Raw genomic sequence first — 23,738 nt, 5'->3', positions numbered from 1 at the left:
GTTTTATGAATTAAACCCGGTGCTTGCACTCCCCACCTCCTGGCTGGCAGTTGTGTGTGGAGGCACTGGTATTTTACAAGCAGCTGGGAGTTCAAGACGTTCCAAGCAACAGTTTTGTGCACCTCTATCATCTAGTGTAGGCAGGGCCTAAGAGGGGGACATTTAATCAAGATAATCCTGGACAAGTAAGGCTGGGACTTGAGCGTGTCCTAGCTCATGCTAGTTCTCCATGTCATTCTGGGTACTAGCTGAGGATTCACCCCTCCTCCTCATTCTGTAGTGACAGGCTATCTTTGTTGTCAGACCCAACAGTTTGCTAGAGAACACTGGCCGCCACCCAACTCATTGTGGCAGTTCTAGGCCTTGGCATCTCATTTTTGCAGAAACATGAACCCAGAACCTGCAATGAGTATGCACTACTTTGGTCTGTCACTAGGGCTGCTTGGTCAGCATGCACATTGTTGCCTGCTGGGAGAAGTGAGGAAGAGGGAGACAACAGAGTGATTTGGGGCTCTCTCACAATTTTCCACTCCACCACCTGCTCTGGAACTGGCTGCAGGGCTGCCAAACATGCTGAAATGGTTAAGTGTACCAACTCGTAGGGAAGCTGAAGGGGAGGAGTGGCTCCTGCCTGATGGGTTTTCAAAGGGAACTGGGTCTTTTGAAGTTTTGTTTTAGCAGCTGCCAGGTATGTTGCCTCAGCCTCGTGCAGTGCTTCTGCCCCCAGCCTTCCTGTGTCACATACTTCAGTGCACGTGCTTGGAGGGAGGGGGAATAGGAGAAAACAATTAACCAAAGGTTTTGGTGCTAGAACTAGCGTTTGCTATTACATTTGCACACTTTGTCTCAGGGCCTCTTATGCCACTCTTATCTGTGAAGCACCATGCACACAGTTGACCCTATAAAAGTAGTAGACAATTTAGTTTTTCTTTGGTGTTTTTAATGCTTTCTACCCAGTGTCCCCCCTTCTCTGTTGCCTCCCTCAAATCGGTGTAGTAATTTTAATAATTTACATTGCTATAGCCACCTGAGTGGGAAAGGGACTTACAACTACTAAGCCTTACAACCCCATGTGATGATGGAGTGTGGAGGGGTCAGTATCATTATGCCCATTGTAGAGAGGGGAAACTTGGATACAGAAAGGTGCAGTGACTTGCTCAAGGCCACGCACTGAGCCTGTCAGAGCAGGGTATAGAAAACAGGAGTACTGACTCCCCATCCTCTGGTCTAACCAACAGAGGTACTCAGTTAAATAGAGTACAGGTGCTTTTCCCTCCCTCCACCCAGCAAATTAAGTGACCTCAATGAGACACTGTAGATGCCACCCACTTGCCTCAGTCTATTTCAGTGGGCCCAGTCAGTCCTCCACATCGCCTTCTAGCTTTCCACAGGAGCCTTGGCTCTCTGGAAATGCCATATGCCATGTTGGGTATTGCAAGGGATGGAACTACAGTGGGAGGTTGGATATTTGCAGAGCAGCCCTGGAGTGGAGTGGGGATTGGTTTCTGTATAGTCCTAAAATAAAGGAAGTGCAAGCAGACCTAAGGCATCAGTAACCAAGAGAGTCTCCTCTGGCAAAAGGCCAGGCCTCTAGTTATGATCCCTAAGGACAAGGTGCCAGAAACTGTAGCGATTTCTGTTCTGCTGCTCTTGGAGACCATGCTCTGTTCAGATGGGGCTTTAAAATAAATAGAACCACCTTTCCACTCTCTCCTCACAATCCCCTGTGGTCCAGTCCAGACATGTCACCACCAGCCTCAGATGCTTCGGAATAGAGGGGACAGATGCTTGGAAAGTACCAACAGATTGAGGAAGGGGGAGGGTGGCAATTCTAGCCTCTGATGTTCATTGAGGAGGATTTTTAATATGGTTTTCTCTTCTGGCACCAGGTGCTATTTAGCAGGAAGCAACCATGACAATGCCGTAGTTCAGACTGAACTTCCCATTCCATTTTAATGCCTTTTTTTGTTGTTGTTTGGATCCTACATCCCTAATTTCACCAAAATGTAATCAGTCTGCCTGTCAGCTGCCCTGCAGGCTACTTCAGAGGTTTGTTTCTCTCTAAAGTGTGATTTTCTTCAAATGAGGTGCTTTCTAGCTCTGGGGGCCTTCCTAGAAGGATCTGTACTGACTTTGAAAAGTTTACTCATAGTGTTCTACTACTTCTAGCTTGAAAACATCTAAACTGGGAAGCTGTTGAAATGGCTTCCTCCAGACAAAGTATTTTCTAATAGCTCTGGGGAAGTTGGTAGCTAGTTAGAGAGAGGGGGATGTAATTCATGCCTATGTGGGATGAAGTTTGTGTGCAATGGTGCAATACCCATGTAGACTCCAAGAGATCTTCTAGCCTCAGAGCAGCCAGCATGGCAACCCAACGCTCCCCTCAACTTAGTCATGGTTATCCTGCATCGGCTCCCTCCACACTGGCCCATGTGCTCCCTCTCTCCCTAGCCTCCCCCTCTCTGTGGTTCCCCTGCCTGACCTTTTCCAATAATGGTTGTGACTTGGCAAAGTCAGACTACTTTAGAAAATCTTCAGCGGTGTCATGAAATAAAACAGAGTGGGGAAAATGTTGGTCTCAGTTCCACAGCCAAAATATATAGGAAAGGCACTGGTATTTACTAAGACCAGAATTTGACCCAGTAACTTTGTGCAGTGCTGCTGTCTGAAGCTTTGACCACCCGCACAGGAACAGCTCAGTGACATAAGTCACAACCACACAATGCAAAGATAAGACATGTGGCACATGTACCTATAGCCACCCTAAGGAATGCATAATCAAAGCTTCTCCAGTGTGAGCCTTAACTATGATTTTAATATGTGGGAGGCGATGCAAAAATTTAAGGACATGCTCCCTCAAGAGGCCAGACAGGAGTTCTCTTCAGTAGTCGAAGAAGGGAAGACAGTAGCCCAGACCTCCCTGCAAGCAGCCTTGGATGCTGCCAATTCTGCAGCCAGATTGATGGCCACAGCTGTTACCATGCACAGAAGGTCATGGTTACAGTCTTCGGGGTTTCCTGAAGAGGTACAACAAACCCTCTAGGATTTCCCATTTGAAAGGCCCTCATTCTTCTCAAACAGATGCCAAACTCCACAGACTTAAAGACTCTAAGATGACCTTAAAATCTCTGGGTCTGTATACACTAGTAGTGTCCAGAAAACACTACGGGCCTCAACATACTGGACACTATTTCGCACAGCCTGCCAGGGAGGACCAGCCGAGGAGGAAGAACCAAGTGTTCGGACATAGGCTCCCTCCACCAACTTCTTCCTTAGGGCCAATGTAATCTGCCCCTAGATACTTGGGCAGCCCGGAGCACTTGTTTTGACTAGATGTTCGAGGACGACATCTCAATCCCCTCAGGTCTGGATCTAGCTACCTCTTTGTTTTCCAACCGACTCTCCCATTTCCTCAATGCCTGGACCCACATTGCCTTAGACCTTTGGATTCTAAGCACAATAGACTAGGTTATACCCTCCAATTTTATCAACTCCACCTTCCCACCACCCCTCCCCATCCCTCTTCAGGGACTCTTCTCATGAGCAGCTATTGGGGAAAAAAAAGTCCAATCCTCCTTTGAGTGGGTGCTGTGGAAGAGGTTCCACACCATCTAAGAGGAAAGGTGTTTTATTCTCCTTACTTCTTAATTTTGAAAGCCAAGAGGGGTCTCACACCGATCCAAACCTGCGTCATCTCAACCACTGTCTCAAGAGCTTGAAGTTCTGCATGGTCTCCTTGTTTTTCATTATTTCTTTGCTGGATTGGTATGCCGCCCATGATCTAAAGGACGCATACTTCCACATATTTTTTTTTCAAGGCCACAGAAGGTTCCTAAAATTTGTTGTGAACCGAGACTCATTGCCAGTTCTCGGTTCTCCTGTTTCGCCTGTGGGCAGTCCCACAGATATTCACCATGTATGACAGTAGTAGTGGCTTTCTTCAGGAAAAAGAGAGTTCATGTATTTCTGTGTCTCGATGACTGGCTAATCAAAGGCTAGACCAGAACTCACGTGGAATCCAACATCCATCTCATCCGGTTGACCTTCCGGGTCTTAGGCCTACTAATAAATTATCAGAAATGCACCTTTATCCCTGTACAAAGGATAGAGTTCATAGGGGAGTTCTCAACTTTGTACGGGCGAAGGCCTTACTTCCGGAGGATTATTTTTACTCAATCTCGATCCTGATAAGTTCCCTTCAGACACATCCAGTCACCACAGTACGGATATGCTTGAGCCTCCTGGGCCACATGGCATCATGCACATACATGGTGTAACACGTGAGGCAATGTCTTGGACCTCTACATGCCTGGCTGGCTACAGTATATTCACCTTCGCAACATCGCCTGGACATGGTACTCACCATCCCACTCCAGGTCCTCGATTCTCTGACTTGGTGGTTGAACCAACGCACAGTCTGTGCAGAAGTATCTTTTTCGAGGCCCCAATTGTCTGTGTCCCTGGTCTCTGATGCCTTGGCGCTGGGTTGGGGAGCTCACCTACGGCGCCTCAGGATTCAAGGCCTATGGTCTCAAGAAGAGCTCTCTCTTCATATTAATATCAGGGAACTCAGGGCAGTCCACCTAACCTGCCAAGCATTCCTGCCCCACATTACAGACAAGGTGGTTTCGGTTCTCACAGACAATACAACTGCCATGTACTACATCATCAGGCAGGGTGGAGTGCATTCTTCCCCCCATGTCAGGATGCAATCCAGCTGTGGGAGTTCTGCATCACACACTCAATTTATCTAGAAGCGTCTTACCACCGGGTACACAGAACCAACTTGCAGATAGCCGCAGCAGGTCCTTCTCCACTCACCACAAGTGGTCCCTTCAACCAGTCATCTTAGGGGACATCCCCCAGTGGTGGGGGACTCCCCTTATAGACCTGTTTGCTGCCTGCAACAACAGAAAATGCCATCAGTTCTGCTCCCTGTGGGGCCACAGCCCAGGGTCTCTTACAGACCCCTTCCTGTTAGCATGGACAACTCATCTGTATTACACCTTTCCCTCCCATTCAATTGATACACAAGGTTCTGATGAAGATCAAGCAGAACCGAGGACAGGCCATTCTCATAGCCGCCAGGTGGCCCAGACAGCAGTGGTTCATCACTCTGTCTTTCAGCGGAGACCCCAATCTGGCTTTGGCTACACTTGAACCTGATCTTCCGAGACAACAGTTGGCTGCTCCACCTGAACCTCAGCTCTCTTCATTTAATGGCCTGGAACCTCCATGGCTGAGTCCTGAAGAACAAGCTCACTCAGAGCAGGTCAGTAGAATCCTACTGGGCAGTAGAAAACCCTCCACCAGGGCAACTTACCTGGTAAAGTGGAAACGATTCTCCACCTGGTCTTCCTAACTCGATGTTCCACCTGCGTAGTCTTCATTGCAACTTATTTTGGAGTACCTTCTGTTCTTGAAGCAGCAAGTTCCTATTCAAGATATCTGCAAGGCAGCAACCTGGTCCTCAGTGCACACATTCTCAGCACACTATGCCATTGCCAGAGATGATGCCAACTTCCGCCATGCACTATTGCAGTCAGCTTGTACTTGAACTCTGAGGCTGCCTCCTGTGCAACTGCTTGTGAGTCATCTACATGGGAATGGACATGTGCAAGCACTTGAAGAAGAATGTTACTAACATTTCTGTAACGGTTGTTCTTCGAGATGTGTTGCATATATCCATTCCAAGAACTGCACTCCATCCCCTCTTACCTGATTCAGTCGGTAAGAAGAAACTGAAGGGACGTTGTGTTGGCGGGACCCTTTATACTGGTGCTATGAGTGTGCGGGACCAGAGGGCACCGGAGCCGACCCGACGGATATCACTAGGAAAAAATTCCAGCAACTGTACCTGGGACACACATACATCTACATTGGAATGGATATATGCAACACATCTTGAAGAACAGCAGTTACAGAAAAGTTAGTAACTGTTTTTTGGTTTTTTTTAAGCAGGTTGGAGAGGGCTCCCAAATAATTCCACTTTGCATGTTTCCACACCCTCTTTCACCCTATCAAAATCCAGTCTGGGGAGCAGGATGGAGGAATCTACTCAAGGAAACAGGGATGTAATGTGGGGAGGAGCTAGGTTCATCCCTGTGCAGCTTGCAAGTTCATCATATTTGTGACATTGTGTAATGTTTAAATATTCTTAAAAGAGGGAAATCCCCCCAACACTTCATAAAATGGAGTTCAGGAGTTGACTGTCTATCAGTTACACCAGGGAAAAGTCATTTAAGGAAGTGATGATGTGTTTTTTGAGAACTATGAACATTGGAAAACCTGGAAATGCAAAGTTGATGTTACTCAAACTACCTTAACTCTGCCCTTGTATCATTGCCTGCCGAACAACCAAAACCAAAAGCATCCTAGGGCTTGTCTACGTTTAAAACGTATCAGCAGTGCAGCTGCAGCGCTTCAGTGAAGATGCTACCTATGCTGCAGGGGTACTCTCCCCATGTAGGTACTCCACCTCCCCAAGAGTCAGTAGCTAAGTCGATGGAAGAATTCTCCTGTTGATCTAGCACTGTCTACACCGGGGGTTAGGTTGGTTTAACTGCATCACTCAGGGTTGTGGATTTTTCACTCCCCTGAGTGATGTAGTTATACCAACCTAATTTCCTAGCATAGACCAGGCTTTAGCCATAAACACCTATTCTCATCACATTAGATTGACAGATCACCTTAACTTTTTTGTTTTCTTCTCTTATTTTACTGTATTTTAGCAGTTCGATATTATGGCCCTTGATGTCTAAGCTAAATTATATTTACAGAGCACTTTTCTCTTGCTGCATGTGTGCTACTCCACCTTTTATGGCAATGGGCACCTCTTTTTAGATCACTACAGTCAACTACTCCTCCGTTCTTTAAGGCCATCTGCAATCACCAACAAGGTAGACTTTTCCATCTCTGCACCAAAACTGGATCACCTTCAAGACAATTCCCTCACTGTATACAGGCTTTCATATGTAAAAGTGTTGTCATTCTCTAATGCTCAGCAGTAGCCTGTATCTTCCTTACCAAACACTATGAACCTCTTAGGGTATGTCTACAGTTTTGGAGCTCACAGGAGTGAGTCTCCCACACCGGGTCATTAGACTTGAGCTTGTGGGGCTCATTCTAGTGCTCTTAAAAATAGCTGTGCAGACAGCACTTCGATGTTGCAGCTTGTGGTGGTGGTATGTGCAGACATACTCTTAAGAGCTGGATTATAAATTAGGTACTTGATATGCTGTGGGCACCGAGGGTAGAGAATTGATGAGATGCCACAGACATATTTGCATGAAACCAAAGCTTCATTCTCCAGTGGTCCTAGCCTCTATTGGTACATCTTGCAAGCTGCTAACTTTAGAGAAAGACTTGATCAAGAACTTTAATCAGAGTGTGTCTGTCTCACACACAAGGAGTGACATGAATGGGACGGAAGGTCATGCAAATTGGACAGAGTTAGTTAGAGGCATGAGTTTCACTGGGCATTTCCTTATATGCATGTTTTTTTTAGAAAATTGCCATATTTTCTAGGCATTTTCCCCTTAAGTGAGTGATCGATATTTACAATTCTGACAAAAAACAAGGGCCACAGTGTGACATGAAACCACCAGCCCAGGTCAGGGGCAGTACTGAGCTACTGCAGGAGCCATTGGGCCTAAGGCAGGATAATGCCTGGGCAGCACCCCTTGAAGCAGCACAGTGCCAGCTTGACCTTCCCCTTATAGGAAAGCTAGTGGGGGCAGTGGCACTAGTTCTGTGGAGTCATTCTGCTTCTGCTTAACTGTGGCCTTCCCCTGTACTGTGGATGCAGGGATAGATGGAGGGGAAGCTCTTTGCCTCCCCTCTTCCCCCAGTCCTTTAGGCACCCATGAAGCAACCAAGCACAATCTGGTCTGGGTTTTTTGGTGGGAATGCTCTAGGCTGCACCAGTTAGCCCAATAGTTACTTCTCCCTTGCCTCCTGGGAGAGGAGCTGGGGCTTCAGCCATTCCCTCCATCCCCAGTTTCTTTACTCAGTGGGATTTTCCAGATGCTGCTAATGCACAAACAGCAAGGAGTATGGTGCTCTGGGAAAGCCAATGCAGAAGGAAATTTAATGGAAAATATTAAAGAGAAAAAAATGTGTTTGGGCTTTTAATATAAAAAGGAAAAAAAAAAAGAAAAGGGGAAGGGGGAGATTTATTCGCTGTAATATGAACCAAATGTTGGCTGGGATGGCAGCTGCACTCTCACTCTCTCCCTGTAAACTGTGTAAGCGGCTTTTCAAAGGAGGCACTACAGGGCGCAAAGCTTGCTTACTGGCTGTGCCTTAACCCTTCCGTTCCTGGAGAGAAAGCATCTCTCCATGCAGGTATTAGCTCAGCAGGGTTTAATTACTGAGCCACAGTCAGAAGCATGTTCTAGATCGGGGTTGGCAACCTTTCAGAAGTAGTGTGCCGAGTCTTCATTTATTCACTCTAATTTAAGGTTTCACGTGCCAGTAATATATTTTAACGTTTTTAGAAGGTCTCTTTCTATAAGTCTATAATATATAAGTAAACTATTGTATGTAAAGTAAATAAGGTTTTTAACATGTATAAGAAGCTTCATTTAAAATTAAATTAAAATGCAGAGCCCCCCGGACTGGTGACCAGGACCCACGCAGTGTGAGTGCCGCTGAAAATCAGCTCGCATGCCGCCTTTGGCACACATGCCATAGGTTGCCTACCCCGTTCTAGATAAATAGAGAGATGTCTTCCTATAGTGTTGTCCTCCCCACCTGCTACTGCTATTCTCCATCCCCTTAATATGTAAAAATAGAATGGACAAACCACTTAGACATGTACAATAGGGAAGGATTCTGCACTTGCCCTTGGGGAGGAGGACAGGGTGAGACCTAACCAGACTTTTTGAGCCCTGTCTTCTATGGGCTTGCCTACAGTGGGGGTTTTGGAGGCAGGAAGTCAGTGCAAATCACATTTTATGCCAGTGCTGTGCACTTATGCTTTGGGTTTACACTGGAACAGTTACACTGGGGTAACTCTACCAAGGCCCTGTGGTTCCTGGGATTCCTGTGTGTTGAGCTGTTCGAAAGATGCTTTCCCTTCACACCTATGTGAGAAACAGAGACTTTGTATTGATTAGGAAGCGTGGTCAGGCCTAGCTAACATGTATTGGCTAAGTCTGACATCAATGTATACGTCTATACTACCCGCCGGATCGGCGGGTAGTGTTCAATGTATCGGGGATCGATTTATCGCGTCACGTCTGGACGCGATAAATCGATCTGCTAATCAATGCCCGTACTCCATCTTGGCAGGAGGAGTAAGCGCAGTCGACTTGCCGCCGTGAGGACGGCCAGGTAAGTCGAACTAAGATACTTCAACTTCAGCTATGCAAATAGCGTATCTGAAGTTGCGTATCTTAGTTTGAAACCCCCCACACATCTCCAGTGTAGACCAGCCCAGTGTGATCACTTTTCCTAGTCAAGGCAAAACCACCCAGTGCAGTGGTGTGACTCACTCTCCATAAATGGTCCAGCTGCTCTACTTGAGCTTCACATCTGTTTAATGCTTTGAAATTGGCATGAGAGGCCAGTTCACGCAACTGCATGTCAGATTTAAGTAAGCCCTCTCCCCAACACTCTTTCATGAAGGGGGGGAATAGTAGCACACTTCCTTTCCATCACTGCTAATCCCATCACATCTGTGCCATGCTGTTAAAATGTTCCAGCAGACTGGGCCTCTGTATGCAGGTGTGGGAGCATGTGCAGGCAACTAGAGGCCAGGACCACCTCCTTCCCCTCCACTTGCACTAACTGAGAGTAAAGCTGCCGTGTACTGTGTGATCTTGTTAATCTGGATCACATGGAGGAGACATGCTCGGCTGCCTTCACTGAATCTCCAGTGACCTGATGAGCAGCAATGGGATGGAGGCATTGAACTTTCCAGCCAGCTGGCTGCTACTTTCTTCTTGATTTAGTCTCTGTACTAGTGAATTTTCAAAGCTGCCCTGTGTAAAGAGAAAAAATCCAAAGCTGCTTACCTGCCAAGTATTCCCCAGATCAGAGAGACTGGCAACACAGTGTGCTTGGCATGGAGCCAAGGATGCTGCTAAGGCCCAACAAAAACTGGCTCCACTGAAAACTAAACATTTCATTTCATTTCACAAGACTGGCAGGTTTAATGCTTCTGAAAGTGAGAGGCTGATAATGCCAGCTAAATCCAGGAATAGTTTAGGTAAATTCTCTTCAGGCTTCCCCTGCACAGCTGTGCCAGTGCCCCTCAATCCTGCTCTGCAGTACCATCTGTTATTACAGTGCTGGGCTATCACACAGCTGTCCTCAGGCACCTCAGTCCTGACCTGCAGCACTCCTAGCTATTCCATTCCTGGGCCTCCATGTCCAGTTCTGCCAACACCCTTCCTTCCTAATCTGCAGCAACGGGGGGTAGATGTCACATTGCCTTTGCTCCAAGAAAATTGGCTTTGTTCCAAAAGCCAGATACTCAGTGGCAGAGAGAAACAGGAAGATCGAACAGAGACTGAGGCCTGGTCTACACTACGCGTTTAAACCGGTTTTAGGAGCGTTAAACCGATTTAACGCCACACCCGTCCACATTAAGAGGCCCTTTATATCGATATAAAGGGCTCTTTAAACCGGTTTCTGTACTCCTCCCTAACGAGAGGAGTAGCGCTAGTATCGGTATTACCATATCGGATTAGGGTTAGTGTGGCCGCAGATCGACGGTATTGGCCTCCGGGTGGTATCCCACAGTGCACCACTGACCGCTCTGGACAGCAATCTGAACTCGGATGCAGTGGCCAGGTAGACAGGAAAAGCCCCGCGAACTTTTGAATATTTCCTGTTTGCCCAGCGTGGAGCTCCGATCAGCACGTGTGGCGAGGCAGTTAAAAATCAAAATAAAGAAAGAGCTCCAGCATGGACCATGCGGATGTGATTGCTGTAAGGGCAGGCAAATCTGTTCTATCAGCGCTCCGTTACAGAAGACAAAATTCAAAATCATTTAAAAAAAATCTCCAGACAGACGCCATAGCAGGGACTCAGCTCACTGCTGCGTGACAAGCGTAACGGAAAGCCAAAGAATCAAATGGACGCTCATGGCCTGGAGGACTCAAGCTATCCCACAGTTCTTGCAGTCTCCGAAAAGTATTTGCATTCTTGGCTGAGCTCCAAATGCTTCTAGGGTCAAACACAGTGTCCGCGGTGGGTCAGGGCATAGCTCGGCAATTTACGCACCCCCCCACCCACCCCCAGAAGTGAAAGGGAAAACAATCCTCTCTTGACTCTTTTACATGTCACCCTATCTTTACTGAATGCTGCAGATAGACACGATGCTGCAGCACTCAACACCAACATCCTTGCTCCCCCACTGCCATGGGTGGCTGATGGTACAATAAGACTGATACCCATCGTCATCATCAGCCTATTGGCACATGGGGCAGTGCAAAAGGACTGGTAACCATGCCGACTAGCATCAGTTAGGTCGATCAAGGGTGCCTGCCCCTAATTTTTCCTGGTAGATGGTGCAATATGGCTGGTAACCGTCTTCATCATAGCAACAGGGGGCTGAGCTCCATCAGCCCCCACCCTTCATGTGTAAAGAAAAGATTCAGTTGCCCCTGGACTAGCAGTGGGATGCTGGGCTCCTCTCCTACACACTGCTTAATGTCCTGTCTGGACTATCATAGCAGCTGGAGGCTGCCTTCCACTCATTTCTCACTAACAAGTCACTGTGTCATCACACAAGTGGGGGGACAATGCTATGGTAGCCCAGGAAGGCTGGGGGAAGAACAGAATGAACAGGTGGGGTTGTTGCAGGAGCACCCCCTGTGAATAGCATACAGCTCATAATTTCTGCAGGATCTGACACAGAGCAGCTGTGCTCTCTGGTTATGATATACAGTGGTTCTCTAGTACACTTGCCCATATTCTAGGCAGGACTGATTCTATTTTTAGATACCAAAAAGGAGGGATTGACTCGGGGAGTCATTCCCAATTTTGGCTTTTGCGCCCCTGGCTAAGAGCAGCCAGGGGCACTTATGACAGCAACAGATGGTGCAGTGCAAAAGGACTGGTAGCCACGATCATCTTATTACCAATTTATGGTATGGTAGATGGTGCAATATAGCTGGTAACCATCTCTGCTGTCATGCAAAAGCATGCTGCTGTGTAGCGCTGCTGAATCGCCTCTGTGAGCGGCATCTAGTCCACATACGGTGACAGTGACAAAAGGCAAAACAGGCTCCGTGGTTGCCATGCTAATGGCGTCTGCCAGGGCAATCCAGGGAAAAAAGGCACGAAATGCTTGTCTGCCGTTGCTTTCCCAGAGGAAGGAGTGACTGACGACATTTACCCAGAACCACCTGCGACAATGATTTTTGCCCCATCAGGCACTGGGATCTCAACCCGGAAATTCCAAGGGGCGGGGGAGGCTGCGGGAACTATGGGATAGCTACGGAATAGCTACCCACAGTGCAATGCTCCAGAAATCGACGCTAGCCTCGGACCGTGGACGCACACCACCGATTTAATGTGTTTAGTGTGGCCGCGCACACTCGATTTTATACAATCTGTTTTGCTAAACCGGTTTATGTAAATTTGGAATAATCCCGTAGTGTAGACGTACCCCCAGGGACAGAAGTGGACAGCAAATTAGATGTGAGTTTGCAATGATATAAGGCTTTTAAAAAAAAGCCCAGTGTGATTTTTTTGGGCAGCATTTGTAGTATCATCAAGTTAAGGAGCAAGGGAGGAATGCCGTTTCTCTCTACAGCTCCAGCACATTCACATCTGGAATATTGCATTCAGTTCTAGGCACCTCATTATCAAAAACATTGACAAATAGGAGAGAGTTCAAAAGAAGAGCAATAAATGATCATATGGCTGGAGGGACTGAGTTATAGGGAAAGATTAAAGGCACTAAATATGTCTACTTTGGTTGCATTGTAACTGAGGGGACATAAGTACAAGTAAGTGAAGGGTTAGGCCCTAAGCAAGTAAAAGGATATAGTGATGGGTGATGTGATGAAACTGAGAAAAGGCAAATGTAGGCTAGATTCTCAGGGAAAACCCCCTGATGTTGAGCTGTGTCAACCTGTGGAGCTCTCTCCTACATTCCATCACTGTGGACACTGATCACTAGACTGAGCAAAGTGCTGGCAAATGTCCTGATCTTGCACTGTGGGGGCTGGATGCCCTCCATAATTCTTGTGATTCTAAATTAGCTTATTTTAACATTATGAGGGCTCCCAGCAGAAAGGGGGAAATAGCCAAAGGGGGCTCCTAATGGTTGCTGCATATTGAGGTGTCCCATTATGCCTGAATTGTTGCCTGTCATAGATAGTTTATTTGGGCAGTGAAATACTCTAGGGATTGGCAACAGGAGCCAGTCTGCAAAACCACTCCTGTTCATGTCATTTTCCTCTCCCGCCTTTCTAACACTCCTGTCAATTCTGAGTCTGTCCTTCATGTTTCCCTTGTACCCCTCCTAGTCTCTCATGGGACTTAGTGAATGGCTGCTTCTCTCACCTGTTTCTATAACTGTGACTGCTGGGAAGGAGCAGGTAGGATGCTAGAGAGGTTGGAGAACTGGACTGTTTCAAGTTGCCCACAGCTGCACCTCATCACAGTAAGGAGGGAGAGGCTGATTGATGCAGAGGGACAGGAACTCTCCTACAGCTCTGCAACACCTTCGGATATCACTGGAGATTGTATTTGTCACTTTGAACTGGATTTGAACCCAGGCTGCAGTTCCACTAGCCTTGCCAAGCCAGCCTGGACAGTCTGCACATTAACTTTAAAAGCTTTTCCTTGGCTTCTCTCTGCAGTGTTTTTTTGAAAGCAGATTGCAGGCCAGGTGATGGCATCCCAGTTTTATAAGGGCCAGCTGCAGCCTGCCCCTTATCCATCTGCATGTACCTGGGCTGTTGAGAGCGGGCTCTGGTAAAGCTCCCTTTGTTACAGAGAATCCCCAATATACTGACAGTAACTAACTCAGGAATGTCAAAAGCACTTTGTTCTTCTCTGGCATTTGGAGAGTCATCTCTGTTCCCAGCACATTCACAGCTGAGTGTTAGGGCTCCCATGATACACCAGCCATACTACAGAGCAGGCCATTGCTGGCCACCCTGGATCAAAGTCACTGATTCTTAGGCATCCCCAGTAACATCAGGGCCTGGGAACAAGCCAGCTGCAGAGGCTTATTGCTCTGTTTAAAAAAAATAAGAGCAAGAGAGAAGAAGAGGACTGGAAGGTAAGTGGCACTGCCGTGCACCCCAGCAGGACCCCAGTGTTCTGGGCTGTGTCCCACCATGTTTATCATCACTTCACAGGCAGCATGAGTCAAGGGCCTGTTGTTAGGGATGGAGGCGGTACAGACTGTGCCAAAGAAAATGTTCTGTGTTCTCTGAATGCTTGAGCACAAGTCACCAGGATGCTGGGAGCTGCCACACCAGACAGACTCATTCATTAACCTATTAACTGCTTTGTGCCAGCTGATGCCTGCGAGGGCTTTGCTCTGAAAGCTTCTTGGCTTTGTCGCAGCACCTGATGCCCCATGGGCAAAGAGGTATTGCCCAAGGTTGTCTTGCATTCCTTGGCAAGGTGGGAGCGCTGATTTCTAAACCGGCACTGGGCTCCTTTGTTGCTTCTTGGCACAATGACCCTTGTTCCTCCTTAACTCCAGGCATTACAGAACAGGATGTGAAATACTTTCATTGTCAGTTTGTTTCCTCAACGGGAGAATAAATTCTTTTTTAGTTTGGTAGCCATGCAGCCATCCTACCTTTTGCTGTGATCCTATCAGCTCTCACAGGTTAGACTGGGTGTAATGTTTTCAAAAACGCTGAAGTCCCATTTTCAAAAGTAACTTAAGTTCACTTAGGAGCCTAAATCCCATTGACTTTCACTGAGACTTAGGATCCTGAGTTACTTACTTTTGAAAATGATACATAAGTCTGTAGTTGCATAGGCAACCCTCAAGGAATACCAAGGTACTGCAGGAAATGTTGTTGGTGCCTGAGTTCAGTACTGAACCAGGGCCCAGCATGCGGGGACTGGGGGGACTGAAATTGAGGCCTTTGTCCCTTGGTGATTCTTAAAGATCCCTTGTCACTTGTCATACGAGTGGAAGCTTGAGCCCCAGTTTCATGGCTAAATTCCAGTTTGAGTGATTACATTCTATACACTGGCTTTCTCCATGCAGCTTCAATTGGATAAAGATTTGTCTTTACTTCTTTCTGCTGTCCACTGTTAAACAGCTATCATGTCCCATCCTAAAGGTGACTGCATTGTATAGTGGGTGAAATGACCTTTAATTCAAGTTAGTAAAATGATTTGAGATACTTTGGAATAAAAGGTGCTATAACTATGCAAGCTGTTATTATTTACTAATATTATTTCAGCAGGCACTAGCTTCAAGGGAGATGGTTCTAATCAATACAGCATTCATAGAGCCTGATCTGCTGTGAGCGTATGCTCTCTGCAGGTTTAGATTTTTAATTTTCATTTCTTTAAGAGGCTCTCTAACTCCTTTCCAGCTAGGCACAGAAATCCAATTCGGGTTCTTCTCACAAAGGCTGCACCCCATATCCCTTCCATTGGGTGCAGGGATCCAACTGGGCTTTTTCTTCTCCTTCCAAGTCAATGAACAGACTCACCTCTAATATCTGGCCTCAGCACAGGCATAGTCCACTGGCTCCAAGGGTGTTGCTTGTGTCTCCATCCACAAGGTGGTGTATCAGTGAAGAGATCCTGGGCTGGGATGTGGGAGGGGATGAGGGCTCTGGCTGGGGATGCAGGCTCCAGGATGAAGCCAGAAATAAGGAGTTCAGAGTGCGGGAGGGGAGTCCAGGCTGAGGCAGTGGGTTGGGATGCAAGAGGGGGTGAGGGCTCTGGCTTGGGTTGCAGGCTCTGGGGGGTACCAGGGATGAGGAGGGGGCTCCGGGCTGGAGGGTGGAGCCGAGGGGTTCGGAGTATAGAAGGGGGCTCTGGGCTGAGGCAAGGGATTGGGATGTGAGAGGAGGTACGGGCTCTGGGCTGGGAGTGCGGGTTCCGGGTTGGGTCCAGAAATGAGGGATTCAGGGTGTGGGAGGGGTCTCCGGGCTGGGGCAGGGGGTTGGGGTGGGGTGGGGAGTGAAGGCTCCGGCTGGGGGTGCAGACTCTGGGGTGATGCTGGGGTTGAGGGGTTTGGGCTGTAGGAGGGTGCTCCGGGCTGGGACTGAGGGGTTTGGAGGGCGGGAGGGAGATCAGGGCTGGGGCAGAGTGTTGGGGCGTGGGAGGGAGTGAGGGCTTCGGCTGGGGGTGTGGGCTCTGGGGTGGGGCTGGAGATGAGGGGTTTGGGATGCAGGAGGGGGCTCTGGGCTGGAGGGTGAAGCTGAGGGGTTTCAGAGTATGGGAGGGGGCTCCGGGCTGAGGCAGGGGGTTGGGGCATGGGAGGGAGGGAGGGAGGGCTGTGGCTGGGGGTGCAGACTCTGTGGTGAGGCTGGGGATGAGGGGTTTGGGGTGTAGGAGGGTACTCTGGGCTGGGATTGGGGTACGAAGTGGGGGAGGAGGATCAGGGCTGGGGCAGGGGGTTGAGGTGCAGGGAGGAGACCAAGGGTGCAGGCTCCGGGCAGAGCTTACCTGAAGCAGCAGCACGTCCCCGCTCCAGCTCCTACGCGGAGGCCCATCCAGGCAGCTCTGAGCGCTGCCCTGTTTGCAGGTGCTGCCCCTGCAGCTCTCATTGGCCGCAATTCCCAGCCAATGGGAGCTGCGGGGACAGCATGCGGAGCCCCCTGGCTGCCCCTACACATAGGAGTCAGAGTGGGGACATGCCGGCTGCTTCCTGAGAGCCGCATGGTGCAGGGGCTAGCAGGGAGCCTGCCAGCCCCGCTGCTCTGTGCTGCCAACCAGACAGTCAACAGCCCGGCCAGCGGTGCTGACTGGAGCTGCCAGGATCCCTTTTTTACCGGGTGTTGAGATAAAAAACTGGACACCTAATCACCTTAGGAGGAGGTAGAATTATTGCCCAGGGTCTCTGGAAAAAACAGGTCAAAGAAAGGAACGCAATGGCTCTCTTGCCAGAAATACCACGTTGTCCTAAGAGCTGCTGGAAGGACAGAAGTTCTAGCTTGTGAAGGATGGGCCATAGCGCCCAGGCTGAGATTGGCAGCACGTACTGAAGGCCTGAATCCTGGCCAAGCCTCTACTAAGCAATCCATCAATAATTCCAAGTGAGCTGGGAGAAGATTGCTCACAACCAGCCTGACTGACAGAATGAAACACAATTTCCTCTGGTGGCACAGGCAGGAATGTTTGTTTCCCATTTGTGGGTGTGGATGTGCACGTGCACATGTGCATGCACGCAAGAGGGAGAGAGAGAATATGCAAGTGAGTGTCTAGGCAAACAGCAGGCCTCAGCATACCAGTGACAATCCCAAGCTGGAAAAAAGGAGGACTCAACCCTATGTGGCTCAGGAGGAAGAGGGAGAAACACCGATCACCTAAGTGAAAGCATTCCCTTGAAAATTAGTCGTGCAGGTGTCAGTTACTGTCCTGAGCCTCCTGCAAGATACATGAGACAAGAGTGTTGGCTTCAGGCATAGTCCAAGGGAGACCCTCTTTAATAAACCAGCTGTCAGACTGAGTTTGAGAGTAGGGAACTAGAGCACTAAGATGCCCTGTTAGCATGGCAGACAAGGAAAGGAGGTTGGATGTTTAGAGCATGTAGCTGGCAATAGCTCCATGATTCAGAGAGACTAACCCCAATTCGCATCTCATCCACGTGGGCAGGCATTGCCATGTATGGGTCACAACTGATTTTATAATATACTATATGTAGTGATGCAGAGCTGAGAGGCAGGCACCCTTATCTGCGTATGATCCCAAGTCCTGCACTGGGAGCTCCATGGCCTCTACCAGGAAGGCCACACTGCCACCTATTGAAGTTGTAGTTAGATGAAGTGTAACTGTGTTAATTTCAGCTCAATTCAGAAGGAAACAAAAGCTATGAAGCCTAATGGAAAAAATATCCCCATTTCATCATAAACAGTTTTACAAACCATCAAAGTGAAACATAGGCAGAAAGCAACTTGCATTGATGTGATCTCTGTAAATGGGCGCTGCTGAGATTCCCTGGGTGTAGAGTAGCATCATGGACAGTGGAGCACAGGTGAGTTGTATATAAAACTGTGTCTATGCTACAGGAAAACGAGTTAGCCAGAATTTATTACAGTCCTGGCTCTCCCCAAAATAGTGGTCACTTGATTTCCATATGTTTTTCCTGGCCAGGAACAACCAAGCTGAACTGTGCTAGAGTCCACCCTATAAATCTTGCTGTAGCCTATAGATCATACAGAGTCAGGTTAAATAAGGAGAAGAGCTCGGCCTAGAGACCAAAGGCAAATACATGCTTTAGAGAGGCATTTGGAGCGGGTGAACCCAAAATCACACCAACAATCCCAGTGCATTCATTGAAACTTGGACCAGCAACCCCCAATATGCATTTCCATGATAGTTAATGTCCATCACCAGAAAGCTGAAAGAGAAAGGAATGAAGTACCTTTGTGGTACGGAACCTCTGGGAAATAGTCCTCTGAAGCATTCAGTTCTGTGACTCAGCCAGTGGCCTTCACTCCACCACAGGCCACAGCCCCTGAGTATCATTTGTAAGGCACAGAGCAAATGCTGTCTGTAAAATGGACAATGTCATTGTCAGGCTGTCTGATGTGGCTCACGAAAGTGCATGCCAACCTCAGGGCAGATTGTTACAAACCCCAAACTGGTTGTATGTTCTATAATTAGATTTGACCAACCAAGTATTAAATGTGAACGACTCAAGCATAATGACAGCCTTAACATGGAGTCACAGACTGTCCCCTTGCACATTCCAGTCTATCTTCCCACTCAGGCAATCCTTCCTTTGTGATAAATGTTCCCTTACACCAAAAATCACAACAATATTCAGGTTACTCCCAGCCCCGAAGGACCAGTCACCCCAGGTAAGTTGTACCTTAGATCTATCACCAAAAGCAATGCTTGTAGCCAATCCTGTAGTAAACTATTTAAAGATTTACTAATTAGGGAAAAGAAATAAAGAGTTATTTTTAGGGCTATCAAGCGATTAAAAAAATGTAACCGTGTGATTAATTGTGCTGTTAATAATAGAATACCATTTATTTAAATATTTTGGGATGTTTTCTATATTTTCAAATATATTGATTTTAATTACAACACAATACAAAGTGTACAGTGCTCACTTTATATTTCTTTTTGATTACAGTAACTTCTCACTTAACGTCATCCCGGTTAACGTTGTTTTGTTGCTACGTCACTGATTAATTAGAGAACATGCTCATTTAAAGTTGCGCAATGCTCCCTTATAATGTTGTTTGGCAGCCACCTGCTTTGTTCACTGCTTGCAGGAAGAGCAGCCTGTCAGAGCGAGATGGTGGTGGCTTAGAATCAGGGTGGGCCAGCAGCCCCCCATCAGCTTCCTGCTTCCCTAAGTTCCCTGTGCGGCAGCCTCCCAGCAGGCTATCAATTGCCGGGCAGTTCAGGTATCCCTCTCCCCACTGCCATGCACTGGTCCTGCCCTCTGCCTTGGAGCTGCTCCCTGGAGCCTCCTGCTTGCTGTGCAGGGGGTGGGAGAGAAGAGGGGTGCTGATGTCAAGGTGTCTCCCTCCACCTGCTCCTGTACCCCATCTCCACAGAGCAGGTGGGGACACAACAGGGCTCAGAGGGAGGGAGCTTGCTGTCAGCAGCTGCAGCCTCAACTTGCAGATCTACTTAAAAAGGCAGTGTACTTAGAGTGGGGTCAGCATATTTGAAGGGGCAATGTGCGTCTCTCTCTGTCACACACACACACACACACACACGCACACACACACACGTACACAGTGTGTGTGTCTGTCTCACACACACATGCACCCCCACCACCACTTTGGAAAGTGGAGGGAGTAGTGCACTCCAGTGGAATAGCGTGGGTTCATCATCATGTTCAGTTTCCACAGGGAATGTTTGCAGCCACTGGCATGTGTCTATTGTGTCTCCTACCTCCATTAGTGCTGCCTTGTAGAGTGTGAGGCTACATTAACAACAACGTGTTAACCCTTGAGGGCTCAACCAAGTGCGAAAAAAATTTCCCTGGAACCTAACCCCCCCATTTACATTAATTCTTAAGGGGAAATTGGATTAGCTTAACATGGTTTCGCTTAAAGTAACATTTTTCAGGAACATAACTACAACATTAAGCAAGGAGTTACTGTACAAGTATTTGCACTGTAAAAAAACAAAAATAGTATTTTTCAATTCACCTAATACAAGTACTGTATTGCAGTCTCTTTATCATGAAAGTTGAATTTACAAATGTAGAATTATACAAAAAAACTGCATTCAAAAATAAAACAATGTAAAATTTTAGAGCCTGCAAGTCCACTCAGTCCTACTTCTTGTTCAGCCAATCACTCAGACAAACAAGTTTGTTTACATTTGCAGAAGATAATGCTGCCCACTTCTTGTTTACGATGTCACCTGAAAGTGAAAACAAGCATTCTCATAGCACTGTTGTAGCCAGTGTGCCAGATGCACTAAAGATTCATGTGTCCCTTCATGCTTCAACCACCATTCCAGGGGACTTACATCCATGCTGATGATGGGTTTTGCTCAATAACAGTCCAAAGCAGTGCAGACTGATGCATGTTCATTTTCATTATCTGAGTCAGATGCCAGCAGCAGAAGGTTGATTTTCTTTTTTGGTGGTTCAGGTTCTGTAGTTTCCGCATCAAAGTGTTGCTCTTTTAAGACTTCTGAATGCATGTTCTACACCTTGTCCATCTCATATTTTGGAAGGCACTTTAGATTCTTAAACCTTGGGTCGAGTGCAGTAGCTATTTTATGAAATCTCACATTGGTACCTTCTTTGCATTTTGTCAAATCTGCAGTGAAAATGTTCTTTAAATGAACAGCATGTGCTGCATCCGAGACTGCAATAACATGAAATATATGGCAGAATGTGGGTAAAACAGAACAGGGCACATACAATTCTCCCCAAAGGAGTTCAGTCACATATTTAATTAATGCACTATTTTTTTAATGAGCGTCATCAGCATGGAAGTGTGTCCTCTGGAATGGTGGGCGAAGCATGAAGGGGTCTACGAATGTTTAGCATATCTGGCACTTAAATCCCCTGCAATGCCAGCTACAAAAGTTCCATGCAAATGCTTGTTCTCACTTTCTGGTGACATTGTAAACAAGAAGTGAGCAGCATTATCTCCGTAAACGTAAATAAACTTGTTTGTCTTAGCAACTGGCTGAACAAGCAATAAGACTGAGTGGACTTGTAGGCTATGAAGTTTTACATTGTTTTGGTTTTGAGTGCAGTTATGGAACAAAAAAAATCTACATTTGTAAGTTGCACTTTCACAACAGAGATTGCATTACAGTACTTGTATGAAGTGAATTGAAAAATACTATTTTAAAATAATTTTACAGTGCAAATATTTGTAATAAAAAAATTAAAAAAATATAGAAAAACATCCAAAATGTTTAATACATTTAAATTGGTATTCTATTGTAATCGTATTAGTGCGATTAAAACTGCGATGAATCGCGGTTAATTTTTTTGAGTTAATCGGATAAGTTAACTGCGATTAATTGACAGCCCTAGTTATTTTACAAGATTAAAGAAGGGAAACATACACCCACAAATGAGTTACAGTCTTAGATTTCAAAAGGTGATAGTAGCTGCTATATATGCAAGCACTATATATCCCTTAGGGCTTAAACAAACTAAGCAGCTTAGGATCCCTTGCTAATTCTTAGAAATATTGCCCCCTCCAAATTCCAAGTAGCATAGTGGTGATAATTTCTCTTTAACAAGGATTTTTATTCTCTTCCCCCAGCATTCAAGCTGTGATGGGACAAGGGCTTGTGCATGACCAGCTTCATGGGGAAACAATCATCAGTCTTTTGTCCACTGATGTTCCACAATGGTTTTTCTGGTGTCTATAGGCCTTACTTTGTTGGGGAGGAGATGACACCTCTTGTGGTAAACTAGTATTTCACACTTGGTGATGCTTTTCCCCAACTGTGGGGGTTTACAGTCTTAGCAAACTTTTTTATATTTACAGAACAAACATTTAAATAATACCTTATAACATGGGATACAGGTCTCTACTAAGCAAGTAAGATTATATAAGTAAGATTAATACATGCAGTATTCTACAAGCATTTCATAAAAGTCTAAACACATTCTTATAACTCTAATACCTATTTTAACAATCCTAACACACAGGTGAAGCAGACTGGTTTCCAGCTATACATTTGTCAGTGTTTGGTGTGGCCCAGGGGCCTTGGCACGAGCTGGCACCTGGTCTACAAGTGTCACAGTCATCTCTTACAGCATCAAATGTGTAGCTTAAATGTGATTCCTTCAGGTTTTTGGTATGACACCTGCCGAAAGATATCTGTTGCTGCTCACCGTGACTTTAGCTCAGTGAATATGTCTCTATTGCCTTTATATCTGACTCCTGCAAGACGTGCACCCTTTTCCTGAAACACAGATATGAAATGGATGAAACACAGACTCCTTTGTGTTTCATCCATTCAACAGCAAGTCTTACTGCTTAGACGGGGGGCAATTTAAAGCTATCTTCAAAGGTGTTCACATCACATCAGTATATCTCTTTCACTTCATCATGGCTTGCGTAAGTTCAAGAAAGATCCATATTCAGCAACCATGTCTTTAGCTTCTCAGGCATTCTTATTCATTGAAGGATAGAATTTATGCTGTGCAGGTTCTTAACTGGAGGAAGATCTCTGGGAGATTTGAAGCAGGCGCTGAGCTCCAGGATCAGTTGGGTACCTTGTCTGAGTGCCCTCAGAACTGCTTGACTCGCTTCACCCTCACAAGCCTTAGTTCTGTATTATGTCTTGATTCTCAGTCAGGATGGGAGCTGCACTTTAGAACCATAGGTGCCTGTCCCAAAGAGCTTACAGAAAGGAGCCATGATCAGCAGACTCTTACTCTTTACTGAATACTGTTAGGAAGGGTGATCCAAGTACATACACCAAGGAGATGGAGGATGCTTAATGTCAGTCAGACAGTTCAGACCCCTAACATATTGATGACCAGAGGAATGTCCAGTTCTAAATGGGGTGAGCATGGCTTGTTTTCCCTTGTGCTTGGTGGATTGTTAGTGGGAAGCTCCAGGAATAGAATGGGGTTTAAGGAGAGATGTGACCATGAAAATTACTAGTCAGGTACAAAATCCACTCACCACCTTTTACCGTGACAATAAGGAGGAGAAACTGAAGGTGTGAGAGAAATTACACACCACGGGTAAATGGGCAAGTAGAATGTAGTGTGAGTAGTTTATAATTGAGGGACCACAGCTCAAGATCCTTCCTTGCCATTGATGAGAGGGTCCTCCTCAGGCTGCCTGCTGAGTGCCAGACTAGTTCCAACTTTGCTTTTGAGTGACCTTCATATCTACTGGGGCCAGTGGGCATTGCTGTTTTGTTTTTTGATTCTTCAGAGGATGGTCTGCAGTGATTCCATCTGTCCCCAGAGGAGTGCGTTCCAGTCCCAGCAAAATCTCCTGTTTCTCAACTGTGAGCATGACCCCCAGTTTCACTGGGAGGAGCACAGCTGCTGCAGCTGTTTCACATGCTGTCAGAAGAGTCCAGGGGCTTTACCACCTGGAAGTGGGGATAGAGTCAGGATCAATGCAGTGGGAGGACCAGTGTTACCCCAAGGATATGGG

At 46.8% G+C, this 23,738-nt stretch overlaps 1 protein-coding gene across 7 annotated transcripts in view; it reads left to right on the top strand.

Annotated features, from left to right (window-relative positions):
• Positions 1-23,738, top strand: part of TTLL5 (tubulin tyrosine ligase like 5) — a 233,541-nt gene that overhangs the window by 153,836 nt on the left and 55,967 nt on the right. The gene's annotated exons all lie outside the window — the stretch shown is intronic.

The sequence above is a fragment of the Mauremys mutica genome, chromosome 4 (assembly GCF_020497125.1).
Source record: "Mauremys mutica isolate MM-2020 ecotype Southern chromosome 4, ASM2049712v1, whole genome shotgun sequence".
NCBI classification, from domain to species: domain Eukaryota; kingdom Metazoa; phylum Chordata; order Testudines; family Geoemydidae; genus Mauremys; species Mauremys mutica.
This window is presented reverse-complemented; position numbering and strand designations above follow the sequence as displayed.